We start from the raw sequence: 14,032 nt of genomic DNA on the forward strand, positions 1-14,032 counted from the left end.
TGGTAATCATATTTTAATGGTAATTCGTATTATTATTTGCTTCTACTGACAAACATCATGAACTCTTATTGAAATTCAATAGAATGGTAGATGTATTTAGCAAGAGGAAGAGCGAACTTGTAATGGTACTGGTTAACGTTGTGTGACATGCAATAACATTATTTAAAGAAACACAAATTGTAAACCCTTTTCATAGAGTACTATGCTTAAAAAATGTATTGTAATTTTAATAGTAATGGTAATGGTATTGGTAATGATAATGACAAAATTAATTAGCGTTATTTACTGGTGGGGGATGTAATGGAAATTCGATATTTTGTAAAGTAATGGTTATTATTATGGATTGAATAATTGTATTTAATAAGTGCACACATATTTATTGAGAGATGTAAAGCACTTTTAATGGTACTGATTAAAGTTGTGTGACATGTAATGACAATATTTAAAAAAACATAAATCGTGAGTCATTTTCAAATAATATCATTTTTTAAAAATGTATTGTATTTGTAATGGTAATGGTAATGATAGTGGTAATGATAAATTAATTGAAATTATTTAATTGTGGTCATTCGGAAATTTGACATATTAAATATTTGGGAAAGTATTTGTTATTAATATGGATTGAATAAGGAGAGATACTGATTATTGTTATGTGATTTGTCATGATAATAATTTTCGAAACACAAATATTAAATAACTTTTAGTAAGAAATCTTCTTTGCAAATGTAGGTTTATTTGTAATGATAGTTGTACGGGTAATAGTAATGATAAGGGTAATGGTAATTGTAATGGTATTTGCAAGGTTAATATAATTACCATACTCTATTGAGTTGGTTATTTTATGAAGTAGTGGTTTTTATTTGCTATGTAATGGATTCATTAAATTGGCAACCGTGTAGTAATTACATATTTATTGAAGACAATAGTGAACTTGTAGAGGCACTAATTATCGTTATGTCAAATATAAAGGAACTAATTCTTAAACACAAGTAATCAATCCCCTTCACATAGTGATATTCATTGATATCGTAATTATATTTGTATAACAGTAATGGTATCAGTAATGTTAGCACTAACATTTTTGACTAATTTTTAAACACAAATAATCAATCACATTTAAATAGTTATATTCATTGACATTGTAATTATGTTTGTATAACAGTAATGGTAATGTTATTATAATTACTAGAATTTGTTGCACAATTTATGAAGCATAAATAAAAAGTCGGCTCGTATAGCAATATTCAGTGAAAATGTAATTTTATTTGTAAGGTAATTGTAATGGTAATGGTATTGGTAATGCTAACATAATTCCCATTATTTATTGTGTTAGTGACTTTTTGGATAGTAATTGTGAATTGTTTGAAATACCTTCAATATTAATGTGGAAAAACATTTTTCTCTCATAATGATTTGTGTAAAGTTAACATTTTTATAAATACTTGGACGAAAACTTTCCACATTAAGGTGCTGTTGCTCAAATAAATAAATAGCAATCAGAAGTATTTAAAATTTTATTTCTACTGATAAATTGATTTATGATGTTAAAGATAATTGCCCGAATATAATATACATTTTGCATTACTAACGTCTTCAACAAAAGTAATACCAATATTTATTACTACAGTATAATCAAATTTGGTTTGTATCATTAGTTTACATCAATAACAGTGAATTACCATATTTAGTATTATAAATATTCAGTACTAATTACTGTATTGTATTGTTTTGGAATTTATAGTAGTGTTATATTTGATTCTAATTACCTTACGATTAAGAAATAATAACATTAAATATAGTAATTTGGTCATGTTAGAATAATTTCAACATTAATGTAATGATTACCAATACTGATTACTATAATCGAATTAATTGGTAATTATTTTATATCAATGATACCGATTTACCATGCTAATTGTTGTAATACTCGGCACTGATTACTTTATATTATTGTAATGTAATGATTATGAATACTGATTGCTATAATCGAATTTGATGGTAATTTGACAAATTTCCACGGTCTCGAGATACCATGTTTACTATTGTAGAAATTCTGTACTGGTTACTATATGGTAATGTATTGCTAATTTTAGTATAAAGTGTTATAGACGATCGTAAAATTTTTCAGTAATAATTTATATCAAAATTACGATTACCATATTCTGTTGTATTAAAATAAATATAGTAATTTGTTAATGATATCAAGTTTCATTCAAAGTCATTGTTGAAATCTCAAGGGCATTCCATTACCATATCTATTTTAGTAATTATTTAATATTGATTATTATAAATACTAATCATAATAGTCACCTAACATTGTTTAGTTATCAAATTTGATTGTAATCACGCAGGTATTGGATAGTTAATGTAAAAATACCAATGAATGGTATAGTAGAAAGTAGACCCACTTTCAATATACTTATTTATTATTGATTTCCTAAACCCCTTACTGCTCCAATTTCGCTATTTCCTGTTACAAAAACGCACCCAAAAAATAGTAGTCCATACAAATTATATAATAGCTTAATAATTTCCAAAAGTTCAGAGTGAAATTACCTCAAACTTAAAGAACTACACGGAAACCACACAAAAAACAAAATTCTTTATGCTGATAAAATCGCTAACTGAACTCAAACAAATGCAAACACATACACGCTTGCTCGATTTACAAATTAAAGTAAACATACAGTTATAAGCACATTTGTATGCACTGAGCCAAAATAGGCTCACCAACAATAGATACACATCGCACTCCTAAAGGTCCACTTTCATTTGGGTGTTTATGGTTTCATTTCGGCTTGAGTGTGGGTAAAAACTTTTCACATTAACTAAAATACACACACACATGCATAAATATGTACAAAAGCAAGTGCACGCCTGCTATAATGAAACCGAAAAAAGAAGTTGTGTTGTGTTGGGAGCACAAAGGAAAAACTCGCCCATTAACAGTTTTGAAGTGGAATATATACTTTTTCATTGAATTGCCTGAATACACAAATTGAATGTTAAATGCGAGCCAAACGAAAATAGGTTCAGTGCCTTCAACACATCACTACACATGTGTCGCTCTGTCTGTTGGAGCTAGTCAGTATTTTAATGTGTTCCTCATGTGTGTATGTAAATTTTGGCTTATAAAATATGCGCAAGGCGGGGGGCAAATGTATGGAAAGCACACACAGAAAACTACGCACAGGAAAACAAATAAACGAGTAAGTGTTCATGCAGGGATAGTGCATGAATGAAGTTGAATGGAGAAAATTGGTGGCTGGCATTACACAAAAGGTGCTGCCGATGCACTGAGAGAAATTATTGCTCGCGGACCCTGAGATTTGTTTTCGGCGCATTTTGAAATAGAGGTCCGATTGGAAGAGAACGCCTACTTATACTTATACTTGTACGTATACTTATACTTAAACTTATACTTATACTTATACTTATACTTATACTTATACTTATACTTATACTTATACTTATACTTATACTTATACTTATACTTATACTTATACTTATACTTATACTTATACTTATACTTATACTTATACTTATACTTATACTTATACTTATACTTATACTTATACTTATACTTATACTTATACTTATACTTATACTTATACTTATACTTATACTTATACTTATACTTATACTTATACTTATACTGATACCTTTGCTTTACATTGTTTTTAGAGTCTGTGAGGAAACTTTCTCTGGCTGGACCCATCGACTTGAAATCTGAGCTGTATTTTTTCAGTCAAAAGTGAAGGAATAAGATTTGCGGTTTCTTAAGCTCCTCACCTAACTATCAACAGCATCGATAAGACTGGTATGGGTGCCAGGCAAAAGCGGAATCGCAGGAAAGGGTAAAGCTAATGAGCTAGCAAGGAAAGGCACCCTAGAACTGCTATCGGTAGAATGAGACGGGTCGGTGCTCCCGTATTCTCTTGTGTTCTACTACTAGGTAGTAATATGGAACTTGAATGTGACATCAATCGCATATGTGGATGACCTCCGGATCAAATTGAATGACTGCATAAATAGTGTTGCGCCGATGGTTTGCTACCATGAGTCTAGAGCTGGCTGAGCAAAAAATGAAATCTTGCTCATAAGCTCTAGGAAAATTGAAGAAAAGATATCGTCATAAAAGAATGTGAGATTACTTTACAGCCACATTTGAAATATATTGGTGTAATAGTGGACTCTAGACTCAAATTCGAGAAATGCTTGGACAATACGACAAGAAAAGCAAATAAAATCTATAATGTTTTATGTTGAATGATGGCAAATAGAGGTTGGGTGCATTCCAACCGACGATTTTTAATAGCGAAAAGAGATCAGTTATACTGTATGCGGCTCCAACAAGGATACATTTGATAGACATAAAATCATATGCTAGTGCATAGGCTTTCTGCAATACGCGGGATAAGCTTTCCGAACCATATCAAACGACTCTGCTTAGGTCAGTATGGTACCGATTGACATGCAGGGAGATGAATTCGCGCGAATATACAACTTAACAGAGATATCTACAGAAGCAAAAAGGGAGGAAACAATCAATAGCATCACAATGTGATAGCAACTGTGGCAAACTCCATCCAAAGTACTGTGGACCTACAGTCTTATCACATTAGGCAGTGTGAGCCATATTTTAAATGAAATTTTGGGTTTTAGAAATCTGTGTGCACAATGGGTGCCGCATTCGCTAACAATGGAACAAAAACACTTTCGAGTGCGACTTTCTCAGCAACATTTGGAACATTTTTAAAAGGATAAAGTGGATTTTGTGCGTCGATTCATTACTATGGATGAGACTTGGGTCTATCACCATGATCCTGAATAAAAACAAGAGCCTAAAGAGTGGTGCGAACCTGGTTGTTCGGCTTCGAAACGAGTTCGTGTCCGGAAATCGGTCATGAAAGTTATGGCATTAGTTTTTTGGGATGCGAGAGGAATTTTGTTTGTGGATTACTTGCAAATTGGTAAAACAATTAATTCTAAATATTATTGCAACCTTTTTGAACCAGTTAAAAGAAAAACTTCATAAAAAAAGAGTTAGTATGTAGAAGAAAAAAAATCCTTTTTCATCACGACAATGCACCATGTCACAAGAGCAGTTTGACAATTGCTAAAATTCATGAATTAAAGTTCGAGTTGTTGGAGTATCCACCGTATGCGCCAGATTCGGCCCACATCGACTTCCATTTGTTTCCAGAATTCAAAAACTGTATGCGTGGCAAGCGTTTTTCATCAAATTAAGAGGTCTGAACGGCTGTTGAAACGTAACATATTCTCACTTCAGGGATGGGATCCACAAATTGGAGGATCGTAGGAGCAAGTGTATTAGTGTTCAGAGAGACTATTATATCATAAAGTGTTTTCTGAATCATAACGACAAAACTTATTGAACAACCTGGTATATTCTTTTGCATACTCATATTTGTACTCATATTCATACTCATACTCACAACTACCTTTTATATAAAAAATTGTTTTTAGTAGCATAAATGCAATTTTACTTTTTTACTAATAATTTTTGTTTCAATTTCTTTTTCGCTGTGCACTCAACATTTTCCAATTGAGGTCAAACAACCGCAAAAGCGAATTGAACGACCACAAAATTATACCCACCGGAAAACATATACTCAATGCAAGTATACCTGTGTCTATTACATATCTATGTTACGTTTGTATAAGCGTTTGCAAGTAAACAACTCACTTTTAAGGGGGGGAGGCGCGGGAAGAGATGAATTAGGCGCAGAAGCGGCTTTTGCTTTACAATCAACTGAGTGTTGTACATACATACAAACAAACAGGAATATACGCAAACATATATAAACAAATATGGCTGCAGCAAATCACAATGGGCTTAATGTCAGCTTGTTGCCGTTACAATTACAAATACACAATAAAAATACCAAACAATAATAAAAGTAACATAACGCACAACAACCAGCAACAATTGCAGGTACGAGTGTAAGGAAAATCAAATACAACAACATCGCATAACGACAACAATGGAAAACACAAAATCACTTGCGAATAACAGACAATTTCGTGTATGTTACACACACTTATACATATGGTAATTGTATGTGTGTGTAAGTATGCGATATTTACATGAAAACGCTTATGTTGCATGGCTTTAAACACAGTTCCGCAATAAAATAATACATTTATTGGTAACAAGATGAGCAGAAATTCGTTACGTTTGCAACGGTGGATGTAACTGATATACACAAATACCATAATAATCCGATTGTCTATGGCTTTTGGATTAAAATATGGGGATTTTTTCTAATTGTTAAAATTTTCTGATAGAGTATGAGGAAATCAGCGGAAAGTCAGTAATTCGGATTAAAATCTAAAATTTATTAATATTTTTTAGTATAAAAAATTTACACACGGCTCGTTGTCGGTGATTTAAACTTTCGGGAGCATAATCAATGCTATTTGGTCCATTCTATCTACCAACAAATCTCATCACAAAGCAAATGTTTGAACTAAAATATTTAAGTTCTAAGGGATTTTTATTTCAATGCTAAGAAAATATCCAAAAAAAACAGTCACGATATTATTACCAGATTATGTAGGATGTTTTCAAAGGTAATCGTTTGAAATTCCCAGATTACTTGATGATACCACAGAACACTTAGGAATTTCCGTTCTGAATTTATGATGCCGAGATTTCAAAAAAGTTCCAACCACCAAGTTACCATTCAACTATATTTTAATATTGGGTTGTCGAAAAGGTCTTTAAATATTTCTAATCAAATTACAACTTATTTATTTTTTATATTTATAATGAACTTTAAAGAACCAAATATGTACCATTTGGATAGACCACTTTTTGTCATTTTTCTGCTAGAGACATTAATTCAGCAGTGTAAAACTTTTATGTTTTTTCCGGCGAAAAACTGCTGCAAGTAATTTTCACAGGATTCTCTTAAAGCCAACTATAATCCATTAAGGGAGTTCTGCATTCAGCAAAAAAAATGGTAGTCCGATGGTGCAAGGTCAGGGCTGTATGGTGGATGCATCAAAACTTTTTACCCTCTCTGCCGACTCATCAAAGATGTGTGTGATCAAGAGCTGTTCTGATGGAAGACGAAGCTCTTTCTGTTGATCAGTTCTGGCCATTTTTTTCAATTGCTTGCTTCAATCTCATCAGTTGTTCACAGTAAAATGTAGAATAAATCGTTCCAACAGACTGGAGCATCTCATAGTAGATGATTTCTTTCCAATTCCACCAAACACTCAACATAACCTTTCACCACGCTTGAACCATGATCTTTTTCGCACATTATTGTCGTATTTTATCCACTTTTACCATTTGTTTCAGAAATGGTTAGACTTCATTTTGTTTCAGCAAAGAATCGCAGATGTCAATTCGGTTCATTAAATTTTTCACAGACAATTCATGTGGTACCCAAACATCGAGCTTCTTTTTGTAGCCAACTTTTTTACAAATGGTTCAAAATCGTTTGATGATGAATGTTAAGTTCCTTGGCAATGTCATGGCTGCTTGTGTGACGGTCCTCGTCAATATTTTCCATAATTTCATCGACTTTTTCAACGAAATTTCCAGAAGGGAAGCGAGCGAACCACTGTTGTGGGAAGCGAACTGATACAGCAACGTCTCCTTAAACTTCAAAAATTTCATTGGTGGCTTGTCTAACACTCTTCCCTTTCCAAATACCTCAAAATATAGCGAATTTCTTCAAAACAAATTTTTGACTACCCAATATGTATAGGTATAATTCTTATATTCAATATTCAATATCAAATATTATTCCTTTTTATTGCCATAGACACCGCTTCCGCGATTATAGCAGAGTTTACAATAGTGCGCCGTCGTTCTTCCATATCACTGATTGGCGCCATATGAAGATTCCAATTGTAGCCAGATCCTTCTCCACTTGGTCATTTCAACGGAGTGGAGGCCTTCCTCTTTTTCCTCTTTCTCTGCTTCCGCAGTTAGGTACTGCGTCGAATACTCTCAGAGTTGGGGTGGTTTCATCCATTCGGCCGACAGGACTTAGCCAGCGTAGGTGCTGTCTTTTAATTTGCTGAAATCTGTCAATGTCGTCGTATATCTCGTACACCTCATCGTTCTATCGACTGCAGTATTCGCCGTTGCCAATGAGCAAGGAAGCATAAATCTTCCGCAGAATCTTCCTCAACAAAATCACTTGTGATATTTTGTAATGCTCTCATCAACTTCTTAGCATATATATAATCATGTTCGATATTAAAACTATTCCATTGTGAATGCTTTAACTCATCTTTATGTCTGCTTTGTTGCCAACCAAAAAAAAATTGGAAGCAGTTCATTCGTTGTCAGGTTAGCCAGGTCTCAAAAGCTGACTCGCAGCATGGGCATGATACTTTAACTATAATTGTACTATTTACCGTTCTTGGTGAAACCAGAAAATAAAACTCCGGTAATCGTCCAAATAAAGCGTTTTGTAGCGAATACAAATTTGCTTAGGTGTTTTATTTCTATTACCACCAGTATAGGGATATCTCAAAGTAGAAACTTGCACGAGTTTAAACCTTGATCACGCAAAAACACGAAAATCAGTATAGTACTTCAATAAACTAATACGTTTCTACCTCGTGTTTTTCCAAACAACTTTTACAACAGATTCTTGATTATCAACCTCACCGCGTGGACGCCGGCGGCTCACTGAGCAGTTAGAATATCTGAAGACCAAAAAAACATAGCGACAGCGTAAGAACTAAGGCTACTTCAGCGCTGGCCAAGCTCTGGTCAAACTCGACCATCCAATACAAGAACCTACGACGTGAGTAGAGCTCCATATCATTCAATAGAAAGCAGCATATTGGTGTCTTTTCTTGCTAGTTCGGCAGTAGCCTGGCGTCCATACTTTTCTTATTACAAATAACAATCTATTTCAAAGTTAGGGTTTCCTTAAATAGCCGCGAGCGCACTGTTAGTGGCCTGAAGACAAATAAAGTCACGTCTCTGAAGGAGGCTGCCCGCCCTCCGAAGTAGTAGACTGACCTTAATGATAGCAGCCTCGACTTGACAAACGCTGCAATAGACAAAAGAGCTGAAACTGATGTTTATTCATAGATTCTATATACTGCTCGCACAATTTTCCCTGCAAGCTTAGTGCCATTCGTTAAGAACTGTAGCTCTCCTCCAACGGCATTTCCCTCGCAGGTATGTGGAGGAAAAAAATATCGTTAGAGCTTGGTTTGGAGACTTCATGATCTAAGATATCGAGTATGAAGTCAAAGCGTGCAAAGATTTCTGCATGTTTATGGAAACCCATACCACATACTTTAACTTGAAATACATAGAAACCCTCTTAGAAAGCGATCTTAAGTCTTTTTTTGTTTCAATAAAAAAAGACAATACCAGGATATTGAAATGATCTCTCTTTCCGAGCTAGAGAACTTAATTGCGTAAAATCTTCACGAAACGGGTTCCTATGATGAGCTGCACTTCAAGCTTCGTTCAGCTCTCTTATTAATGTGAATTTTCAAAAATTAATTGATGCATGCTCACGCCCACATATTTCACTTGAAGCGACCATTGAGTTCCAGCAAGTCTTAAAGTAGTGAGTAGAAAAACAAATAACCCTTACTTGCTGTGTGCCTCTCTTCCTTTGTCTACAACTTTGAGATAACTAATTTCTATAATCTATGCATTTTTAAATCCCATTTCTCAATCCGAATTCCAACTCAACTCAGCTGGCTTAAAGCAAACCAAATGCAATTAAAGTTAGCTCATTTGTAGCTGAAGCCAACCAGAAGCGCACAAATATGAAAATCTGCAATACACACATACCCACACTCAACACAAGGCGGCAACCCTCTCATGCGCAGACACTTGACCAACCGAGTGCGATTTATTATCACGCCATTCGCTGAAGCTTCACAGTCATTCTTCGGCATTCCCATTGAAGCGAACTCCATTTAACTCAACTGTTTCGCAGCTATTGTGGAAATATGCACACAGTCACACACACACACAGACACTTGCTGTGTGGTTCAACTTTATCGAGTGCGAAATCTCTGGAAAACTTTGCTCCTTGTCTTATCCCTTTTTGTGTTAACAACTTTAAACAAAATTTAATTGTGACTTCTGCAGCAGACCCGCTTGCTTGCCTCCCGCTCTCCCATTCCCTCTCTATCTGTGGCAGTAATTCGCACAGCCAGTTAGTGTGGGTGAGAGGTGTCAGGGTGTGGGTGTCTGTGTCAGCGCAGTTGAAGTGTTAAAGAACGTTTCAAATTCGTTCAAGTGGCAAAATTACGTTAATCACGTGCCGGCCATAAATCTTTACGCAGCGCTGGCCAAAGCACTTCTATGGCTGAGAAACAAACGCATAGCGTTAGCTATATAACACTATTATGTAATATCCGGATTTTGCGGAGCGATAAAATGCCAAGTTTGGCGGAAGTTGCATGAGATTTTAGGGAAATTTTTAATTTATCGCATTTTCTAATTTACATTTTGTAATTGATTTCGCGATCGCATTAACTAATGAATTTAACGCCAAATATTTAATTTAAGTGGTATTACATAAGCAGAACAGATTCACAATTTAAAGCGAGAAGCAAGTTTTGAGGTATTTTTATAATCAAGAGAAGTCAAGCAAGGGTCATCACAGTACAGGGGTTACATCACAGACTCGAGTTTAAGGTTTTATGAAACCTTTCTTAATCTAACCTATCAGCATTGGAGTTTTAATGAATTCCGAGTTTAGCCTATCCTCACATACCTGTCTATACAAAGGTCGTTCCAAAGTAAACACGACTTTCAAAAATATAAAAAATGGTTTTTTCGGCAAAGTCAATTTATTTTATTCCAAATAGTCTCCTTCCGCTTCAACTCAGCTTTTTGTTTTAGTCCTAACTACACCTTGGAACGCACCTTATAGTATAGGAAATAATAACATAACATAAATTTAATGAACTATTAATAAAACAAATTTTAGACTCTAAGTTTGTAAGTGGTGTTTATTACTAAAGACCAAGGGAACCAATAAACTCGAGTTCGATAATTGATTCAAACAAAGTATAACATTTTTTTAAGACAAATGAGAAATAAAATTTTATATTCAGTAAACTCGAGTTTATGAGAGGAGGCAATAAACTCGAGTTGGAGACCAAGTCGAGGCAAATTTTATAAATTTCGTGTTTAAAACAAATTAAAAATAAAATTGTGTATTTAGTAAACTCGAAGTTTATAAGTGGTGTTTGTGAATAAACGTCAAAGAACCAATAAATTAAAGTTCTTTGCCAAATTCAATTAGATTACTTAAATTCTGTATTTGCGACAATTTAAAAATAAAATTTTATAAATAGTAGATAAACTCCAAGTTTATGAGTCGTGATCATTGCTAAATACTAAAAGAGTTAATGAACTCCAGACTGTGAAGAGTCAGTGGAAAAAATTAAATACATTTTGTGCTTAACACAAATTCTGTACAAAATTATGTATGTCATAAACTTAAGGTTTTTGAGCAGTATTTATTTCTGACCGCGGCACAGAGGAGCATTTTCCTTTCAAACACCGGACATAAGTGAGAATTACAAACTGCAGCGATGCTACTCAAAATTGATTTTTTAGTACATAAGTAACCGTACCATAATAAACCGGTTATGTGATTGATATTCAGCCCGCTATATTGCACAAGATATTGGTGATACTACAGCGTCTTTAGCGTTCCATCTCATTCTGATCTGTCTGTATATCAGTCCTTTCCGAAATTTCATTGTGTACCGTTTATAGAGACTTATGTATTTCATGAGCTGGTTTGGTAGTTAAACGAATGGCACTCTTGGCAATCCCTTCAGCTATTTCATTTCCTTGAACGAACTTGTGGCCTGGAACCTTTTATATTACACACTGCTTAACCGCTTCTAACCACATTCTCCACCGAAATGCGATTCGAGATTAGCGCCATAATTGGCGCTGGGCTATCTATATATACATTGATCTTCTTAAGATTGTTTACTGCATTGTTAGATATAATAGCTTTCATGGCCACAAAGACATCTGCCTAAAATATACTGCAGGATTCTGGCAGCTTGAAGAAACGATTGAGGAATAGCTCCACGTAATATATAGATCCGTCGCCCACACCATCAGCGTTTATTGATCCATCCGTGTAGATGTTGGAAGCGTTGAATCGCGTACTTTTGCGCCATCCACCCTCTCTTAGCGTGACTTATAACGTTCTCTATAAAATAATACGTGAGGATATGTTGTCTATTTTATTTATCGACCCCCTGCCTATCGAGTTATGCACGAAAATTCCTGTAGAAATCCTTATTAAATAGACATATAACTTATCAGCCTGAGAAAATGATCCGTTTTAGCCATAAACGTAAACAAGTCCCTAAGCTTTTCAGAAATTCACCTAAGAGGCGTACTTTTTTTTCCAAGAAGCTATTCATTTGCGAAACCGGCGAAACCGAAATTATAGCAAAAACCTCACACGAACGCGATTATTACCAAAGTACAGAGCCGCAACCAAATCATCAAGTAGCTAGCCGGCAGCATATGGGGTAAAGAAACAGGAACGTTTTCGGCATCATACAAGGCAATCGGTCGGCGGGTCCTTAACTACGCCGCACCAATATGGTCGCTTGGTCGCAGTGAAATTCAGACGAGGAAGCTACAGACATGTCAGAACACTACACTCCGGACCACAACGGGATGCCTCTTGAAGTCTCCCATCAAACATCTACGCAGTGCGGCTCGCATGCTTCCAGTTAAGGAGCATAATGAACTCTTCTTCAAGCAGTTTCTGCTGGGATGCTTTCGTAGAAATTATATCTGCAGTCACCTGCTTGAACCGCCTCCTTAGAGCATAAGAAGTCTTTCCTCAACTACATCGACGACGTAAAACAATATGCCGACCAGACTTCGGACGCAACAAACTTAAGACATGTATAGACCGCCATTCACAGTGGAGCCATTAACACCTTCACCAACTACCTTTTAATGAATGGCGAACTTGGAGTCAAACCACTACAGATTTCAGACGACGAGCTTGAGTAGCCGTGAAAATCGAAAGTAATGCTTGCGCAGCTGCCTTCTGGATACTCTAGCAGGTTAAACTCGTACTTATCAAAAATCATCCTTGACATATCAAATGTATGTCCAGCGTTCAATGAGTCCCCGCATGACACTAACCACCTCTTTGCATGCCCAGCTAATCTGACACCCCTCTTTCTATGAACCGAACTCGTCGAAACAGCGCGTTTTTTGGGTCTACCGTTGGATAACCTCGATGACCACTTATCTAATCCTAACCATCCTAACAGAGATTAGATGCCCGTTACAATAACAACAACTAATTAAGCATATATTTAGCTGCCATATCAACTGACTTATCAAAAGCTAGTCTATGTAAGGAAAAATTTATTATTTCACAGAATATATTCAATATCTTAACTTTTGTCTTAGGCAATGGTGCGAGCTCCGAAGACATTGTTCAAATCGAGTCACTAACGCCTATAGCTGCTATAGAAACTAATCAATCAAAATCAAGTTCTAGAAAGGAATATTTGTATTTGCGAAGAGTATTATAGCTTCGGTGCAGCCTAAGTTAATTTAAGTTTTTTTCTTGTCTTTGATAAAAATATGTATGAAACAACTACCCAATACTACAGCGATTCTGAAACTTAAATTGCTGAAATGAAAGTTAAGATTCACAGCAGTACTTCACGTAATTATTCTCTACTCTCCTCCACACAAATCCCCCAACAACATTTATACAATGCGCTTAAAGTCCGAAATTTTCCTAATGCACGCTCAGTATCAACAAAATTTATGCCGTCATAGATTAGCATAGAATTTTCTACTACTCGACTACTCACTTTCACCACGAACGTCCATATGAGAACATATGTTTGTGTGTATGTGTGAATGCCTGTGTGGCCTTGGGCCGGTTGCCAACGTCCTAATGTTCTGCAGTGCTACTTGACGCCGTAATTTATCCATGAAATGTGCTGCCAAGTCAAATTGTCACATACAAATCAAATCAAGATACATGCT

Source organism: Bactrocera tryoni, chromosome 2, assembly GCF_016617805.1.
Source record: "Bactrocera tryoni isolate S06 chromosome 2, CSIRO_BtryS06_freeze2, whole genome shotgun sequence".
Taxonomy (NCBI): domain Eukaryota; kingdom Metazoa; phylum Arthropoda; class Insecta; order Diptera; family Tephritidae; genus Bactrocera; species Bactrocera tryoni.